This window comes from Sapajus apella, unplaced genomic scaffold (assembly GCF_009761245.1).
Source record: "Sapajus apella isolate SASKATOON/1434 unplaced genomic scaffold, GSC_monkey_1.0 scaffold140, whole genome shotgun sequence".
Lineage (NCBI taxonomy): Eukaryota > Metazoa > Chordata > Mammalia > Primates > Cebidae > Sapajus > Sapajus apella.
In genome coordinates this window covers 52,812-60,971 of record NW_022437080.1, presented here as the reverse complement: position 1 = coordinate 60,971, position 8,160 = coordinate 52,812, and positions in this window count along the sequence as shown.

Genomic DNA, 8,160 nt, shown 5'->3' with positions numbered 1-8,160 from the left:
AAGAGTCCTGGTAAGTATCTTTTTAAAAAAAGTTACAATGTTTAACTTTCCTGAATCTACATATGCTCCTTCTGCACTTATCATCTATATTACTTGATTTTAAATCATCACTGTGATGAACAATACACAATATGTATTATTTGAATCATTAAATGTACACTTCAGTGACATCACTTCCATTCACGATGCTGTGTAGAAAATAAAAACAATATTAATTCAGTTTTCTTACCTTCCATTTTAGGAAACTAGAAAAAAAATCGTGTAATGTAAACCCGACAGAAAAATAGAAAAAACCCCCCAGTATTTGCAGAAATCATTCTAATAGAAATAATAAAATAAACAGAGAACTAAACAAAATGAAAAGCTGCTTCTTAGAAAAGATCAATAGAATTGACAAACCTCCAGCCAGGCTAACCACAAAGAAGATAGAAGACACAATTTACAAATAATATAAATAGAAGAATGATTCCTGCTGATCCCATGAATATGAAGAAGATAACAAATACTTAGAATAAATCCATGCTCACAAATTTGATAGCCTAGACAAAAATGACTTCAAATTTCTTCAAAGGTAGAAACTATAATAACTACCCAAAGGAGACTCAGATAATCTGAGTAGCCTTATATCTACTACAGAAATTAAATCAACAATAACTTTTTAAAAAATGTCCAGTTGATTTTGCTGAACTCTACTTAATTCTTTCAAGGAAAAACATAGTCTTATTATATAAACAACGGATTAAAATTCTAAACATTTACCCAGTTAAATTTTACAATTATTTCCATTGCAAAATCTGCACAAAAATGAGGGCAGCTGTATTGCTAATTGCCTGAACTGGAAGCAGCTCAGATACTCTTCAGGCAGTAAATAAACCAACCCACACCATGACACAGTCCCAAGGGAATATGAGTCACTGATAAACATTAGTAAGCCGGTAAGCTACAAAAAGGTATGAAATCTTGCATGTAGATTGCTAAGTGAAAGCAGTTACTCCTAAGTGGCTGCAGACTTTATGATTCCAATTCTGTAGATTTTTGGGAAAGAAAATCTGTAGAGGCAGTAAAATAACTGATCTATAGTGGTGAGGAGTCCTACGAAAAGAAGGGATTAAGAGGTGCAGCACTGGTCATGTTTTGGGTACGAAGCTTCCGTTTGGGTGATGAATGACATTATGAGTTTGCCAAAATCCATAGGCTGAACAACACAGGATGAGTCTTACTGCAAATTCTACACTTTCATTAGTAAGAAGATATCGCAGCTGGGCACAGTAGCGCATGTCTGTTAACCCAGCACTTTGGAAGGTGGAGGCGGGTGGATCACCTGAGGTCAGGAGCTCAAGACCAGACTGGCCAACAAGGTGAAAACCCCGTCTCAACCAAAAAAAAAAAAAAAAAGCTGGGTGTGGTGTCAGCTGCCTGTAATCCCAGTTACTTTGGGACGCTGAGGCAGGAGAATCGCTTGAACCTGAGAGGCGGAGGTTGCAGTGAGGCAAGATCACGCCATTGCACACCAGCCTGGGCAACAAGGGTGAAACTGTCTCAAAAAAAAAAAAAAAAAAAATCACTACTTGTTCAGCCACTTTAACAAACACACCAAATTCATGTAAGATGTGATCACAAAAAAGATACTGAGTGGGGAGGGTATATGGGAACTTTCTGTATTACTTCAAATTTTATGTTAATTTAGAAGTTTCACATGCTGTCCATTTGTTTGAAAATGTAGCAACACTATCTCAGGAAGAGTTCCATTTTCATGACTAACAATCAGCTAAATATCTAAACGTTGCACTGAGATGTTCTTTATTAAAAGTGAAGGAAACTTGAATGTGGAAACACATCTTTACTTCTGCATTTGTAGCACTGGTGATTGACTTGATACATTTAAATTTGCACACATGAAATAAAGAAGAATATAGCGTAGCAATTTTAGAGTTGTCTGAGTATGGGGCACTGAAGAATCTGGAATCCTTATGCTTGCAAGAGTGAGCAACTGAATTTCCAGAGTACTTTCAGATGGCTGCCTCCCAGGGTGCACACAAGGATGGTCTGTAATCCTTCTGCTCCCAAGAGTGAGTAACTGAATTTCCATATTATCTTCAGATGGCTGACTGCCAGGGTGCACATGAGGATGAGGCCTGTGGCCGAGCATCACGTCTCTAAAACTGAGCTGGCAGACTGTGGATTCGCCATGGACCGTGGGCTCTTCTGAGCCCTCAGGGCGCACTGCTGCCTCTTGGAGACAACTCTCAGGGAAATGTATTAAACGGCGGCTGTTGACGTGTTGCTGCGGAGGACCATAGAGAAATGAGTAAAAATTTATTCTCGGTTTAACGCATTTCCTGCTTGCCCCGAGAACGCTGTGCGCCAGCGAGCTGCACTTTTATTTTCTAAATGGGAAATGGGGTCCCAAAACCCTGGGCCACCGATAGTTTGTGACCTGTTAGGAAACTGGCCACACGGCAGGCGGTGAACAGCCAGCTGGGAGCAAAGTTTCATCCGTGTTTACAGCCGCTCCCCAGCACTCTCACCACCTGAGCTCTACCTTTTGTCAGATTATCCATGGTATTAGATTCTCATAGGAGCGCGAACTCTACCGTGAGCTGCACAGGCCAGGGACTAGGCTGCATGTACTTTTTGAGAATCTAATGCCTGATGATGTGTCACTGTTGCCCATCACCCCAGATGGGACTGTCTAATTGCAGGAAAACAAGCTCAGGGCTCCCACTGATTCTACATTATGGTGAGTTGTAGAATTGTTTCACTATTACAATGTAATAATAATAGAAATAAAGTGCACAATAAATGTGCTAGGGTCATCTGGAAAGCATCCTTCCACCCCGTCCTGGTCTGTTGAAAAATTATCTTCCAAGAAACCAGTCCCTAGTGTCAAAAAGGCTGGGGACCACTGGGTTCCATGTTTGATCCATGGTCCACTGTTCACCATCTGCAGGGATAAGCCTCCTAAATCTGAGTTGGGCATTAGGAAAAGCTTGCACTGTGGGTCGGACTTAAAACTGTGCAGACCAACTGTGTAGGCAAAGCCCCGTACTGGGATGAGACAAGGTAGCAAGGCGGCAGATGGAAGTGACCAGGAGCACAGGGCCTGCAGTGTAGACGTCTGAGCTCGTTCTTATTTGGAAGCTACGTGAACCGGAGAAGTTCTATGGAACTTCTGTGGTTTTCAGGGAACAGGGGTTCCTTAATACCTGAGACCTCTAAATCCTGGCCTGGAGCCTGAACCAGGAGCTCTTTTAACTCCCTTTCTCAATCTTCCTGCCTCAAGGTCTCTTCAGGAAGGCGGATGCCTGGAGGTGGCTAAGTCCAGAGAAGAGCTCAAATCATTCAAACAAAACAAACTTCAGTCTCTAGATTTTTATTCTTGACCTAAAATGTGGCACTTTCCTGCAAACAAAGACTCTCTGATTACCAAATTCAAATGTCTGGCCACCCTCCCCAGCAGCTTCACACTGTCAGCTGCCTGTGGTGAGCACCCCCATGACCAGTGATCACCCCGAGGGACCAGGGGTCTGCTTGGCCCCAAATGGCTCAGAACTCAGAACATTCTAAGCCAACTGCCACCTGATGGCTATGCCAAGAATCAACTTCTCTTGAACTACCCAGCCCTGAATGAGTAGTTAACGGAAAATGTGCTCATCAAGGCTGGCGCTTAAGTGATTTAATGAATTAAATCTGTGACTCCCCATTGTCTCACTGATTACTGATATGAGCAACTAAGTGAGCCCGCTGCACTAAGGCCTGTCTGAGAGTGGGCAGTGTCTAAAGGAAGTCTACCGAATAACTTGGAAGTCACGCCTGATGAGAAGGGCCCTCAAATTCAATGAGACATAGCGTGTGTTCAGTCATGAGTGAATACTGTATTATAGAGGAATATAAACAGGAGCGCTAGTAACCTGAGCAGGGGGGTACCTGGCTCTAACTAACAGCATCGGAGGTTTCCTGGTCACCTGAATCAATTAAGATACATCAAAAAGCCAACAGTACAAAATCATGTTACGTCTGAGGCAGACATTAATATTTTAAACCCTTAAAAATAAGCATTTTGGTATTACAGCAGCAGAATTAGAACCTGGGTGGGGGGGAGTTAAAGGAGCTGAAGAAAATTTGAAGGAGAGCGTTATCATCCAAGCCAAATATAAAGATGCACCTTTGCCAGGGGAAAAGAAACAGAAGGCAAGGATGTGGGACCTGTAAATGACGTATAAAGAGACACAGTAAAAGTCAAACTTCTGAGGTATACATCTGAGAAGTTTAAAAAGTAATCAGTTTCAGAATGAAAAATTATGACCTCTTGTAATTTCATTGAGAAAAAATTAATATATTAAGACAAGCTTATTTTTTAAACCAAAATTTTAGTTTGGTATTAGTGTATTTTTAATACTGTAGCTGCTTTTAGTAAGACCTTATAAATAAATCTAACCGCAGTGAGTTTTGACTGAAAAGGAATATTTTCATAAACCTTTTGTGACATCTAATAATGTTTTCTATTTTGTAACTTTTTATATCCACTTGATTGTATTTATCTTTTAAAAATGTTTTTTAATTTAAAACAATCCCTTGAAACTTCTTAACTAGGCTATTATGTTTCCCATCAGAAAATCTCAGTTTATTTTCTAAAAATCTCTGGATTTAAGCTGTTCCAGTTTCTGATTTAAGATTTTCACATCTCTGTTCAGAAGACTCTGGAATCCCCCTTTCATGGAATGTCTTGTATGATATCGTTGTGTTTCTTCTGGATCTATCCCATGGAAGAATGTGTACAAAACTGGCCTAGAAAACAGTGCATTTTTCTAAACAGAGATAAATATTTAAGGCAAAAAGCTTGATAGCAGAATCAAAAATACACACAGAGTCATAAAACTCCAAATTAGTACATCTGTAGACAAACTGGAGTTGGGGAAATAAAAGAAATACATCAGGAAGACAGTTTAAGTACAAATGGCCCTTCTGAAGAAACTGCAGGGGGAAGATGGAAATAAACACACCTTCGGCGCAGCAGCAAAGGCTCCCTGCCACCTTTACCAGTAGTCTCCTAGCTGGCAGTTGAAACACAGGGGCAGTTGGCATGGAAGACAGGATATGCATCATCACATGACCTCAGTGACGTCATCACAGAATGTTCAAGTGAGCAGAGGAATACGGGGTCCAGCTGAAGCTATCCACACCAGTGCACTTTCACAAGGACCAGTGCCACTTAGAGTCCATGCTTCATTTCAACATCTGAATCCCAGATGCACGGTATTATTCTCTTTGTATGTAATAAATGTTACATAAGGAAAAAAGGCTTATCTTCAAATATATTTGATAGTGAAAATTTCAGTGAAGAGGGTCAAAACTAACATGTTCAGAATAAAATGAGGTCCCTCCCTTGATTTGAAATACTATCCCCACCCATTTTTACTATTCCTCAGTCATCAGAAATTTCTCTATTCAGCAATTTTACATTTGTCCCAGATTCAAGTTTAAAATGCCTTAGTATATATGCAGCCATAAAAAAAGATGAGTTCGTGTCCTTTGTAGGGGCTTGGATGAATCTGGAAACCATCATTCTCAGCAAACTGACACAAGAACAGAAAGCCAGACACTGCATGTTCTCACTCATAGGTGGGTGTTGAATAATGAGAACATGTGTTTAAGGCCGGTTGCCTCTCTGGGTGGTTGGACACACCCACCTCTGCACCCAGCACCAGGCTCTGCACTCGGCACCTAGCTCTGCTGCAGGGCTCCCCTGGAAGGCTCCAGCTGACGCAAGGCTCCTGGCCGGAAAACCCGCCCAACAGCCTGCCAACCAATAATGGCCCGCCCTGTCTCAATCCCGCTCCCCTGGAGTCAATCAGAGCACCCAGCTGTTTGTTCCTTCTAGCCATGAAAACCCCATGCCCCAGGAAGTTGGTGTGACTTCCCTGGCTCCTTTCCCTGGGATCATGGAACCTCACCCAGGAGGTGAATAAATTGGATTTTCATTTTCTTATACTGGCCTCAGTTTCTTCATTTTAAACTCAGCAATAAACCTTAAAATGTGGGCTCAGGGAGAGGAGCATCACACGCTGAGGGCAGTTGAGGGGGTACGGGAGAGACAGCAGGGTGTGGGGAGGGAGGAGAGGGTGGGAAGGGATAACATGGGGAGAAATGCCAGATATAGTATGCACCTAAAGTTAAATAAATAAATTAAATTAAATTAAAAATAAGAAAATAAAATGCCTTAGTATAAATTCAAGTTTTAAAAGTCAGTCTCTAAGAATATAACTCATAGTAGTTGTATAAAATCTTCCCTTGTCAGCTACCTATATCATCTACTGTTTTTCTCTGTATGGAACCAAATTTTCGCACTTACCAATTTCTGAATCTCTGAGTTCATTGAGCGATTTCTCTGTCAATGTATATGTGAAAGACTGACTATTCACTTGGAGGTGATGAAAAAAGAAGGCTTACATGTTACTGATGTGTTGTGTGAAAATATATAAAGAGTTTGAAAATATATAAACAGTGATTTTCTAAATGGGGAGTTCTGATAACCTCAAATGGTCCCTTCCTTGGAGGGTTATTTTGAAGAATAAAGAAGGAAGTATACACAGCACATTGCCTGGTGGGTGTTGAGCATTACATACTCTTTCATAAAGGGTGGACAGCTGGAAGGGTGAGGCATGCATGACCGACATTTCCCAGAACCACATTTCCCAAAGATGGGCACATGGATGCCTAACCCTAAGCTGCAAAAATATGAAGCCCAACCCCTGAGGGAGGAGAGTTGTCTAATTCCTACTTCTTTTTGTTTGTACGTGTGTTTTGCTTGGCTTTCTCAGGGGTCTCTCCAGCACCAGATCAGCCAAGCTGCTGGTGCACGATGGGCCCAATGCCCTCGCCCCTCCCATGCAGACACCACAGGTTGTCAGGTTCCTCAAGCAGATGGTGGAGGCTTCTCCCTCCTCCTGTGGGTAGGTGCCCTCCTGTGCTGGATCGCATGTAGGGTCCCCTCCTGGTTTTGCTCAGGCAGTAACAGGGAGAACAGAGCCATGGAGTAAGGCTGTCACTGCACAGGTGTGGGAAAAGCAGTCATTTCCTCCGCTGTGAAACAGAAATGATATCTGACTTTCCAATGTCTCACAGGCAAGTGTGTGCATGGATTTTACAAAAGAGAGAGGCGGACATGAAGTACCTTGCATTTTTAAGAGGAAAACAAAATCTGCATCCACATGAATTATCATCTTTGGGCTCTGTTTTCTCCAAGCTAGCCTCTCCCTTTAACATGGAAAGCATGTCTGCCTGATGAGACCTGGGAACCAGATCACAAAATTGAGCCCGCTGCACACTTTCTCTCCATCCTTGGATCTGTGACATTAGAAATCGTTATCTGCCCAAAATGCTTCTTTCATACAATTGTGGAACAGCTATAGGATAACAGTTATAAGTATTCTGGTTCTTAGGCCTGATGCCAAAAAGAGAAAAATGATAAATGGGATTTCACTAAAATTTAAAACTTTTGCTCTGTGAAAGATTCTGTTAGATTAAAATAAAGGAGAAAATATTTGCAAACCACGTATCTGGAAAAGCACTCGTATGTAAAATACATAAAGAATTTTCAAAACTCAATAGCAAACTAACAGTCCATTTCAAAAATGGACAAAGGTCATGAATGGATTTTTCACCAAGCAGATACACATATGGCAAAAAAGCATCTGTAAAGATGTTCAGCATGCATTAACAAACACAAATTATAACTGCAGTGCGATACCACTACACACCTATCAGAACAGCTAAAATAAAAAATAGTCACAACGCCAAATGCTGGCAAGGATACAAAGAAACTGAATCACTCACATATTGCATATGGGAATGAAAAAGGGGACAGCCACCCTAGAACACAGTTCAGCAGTGTCTTAGAAAAAAACATAACTACCATTCAACTCAGCAATTGCACTCTTGGATATTTATGTCAGAGAAATATAAACTTACATTCACACAGAATCTATGCACAAATATTCATAGCAGCTAGCCAAAACCTGGAGACAACCCATATGTCCTTCAAGTGGTGAATGATTAAACAAACTGCGATGCCTCCATGCCATGGAACACTGCTCAGCAGTGAAAAAGACTGAACAACCTCTGGCACAGGCTGCTTCCCATGCTGCACAAGGGTTCAAA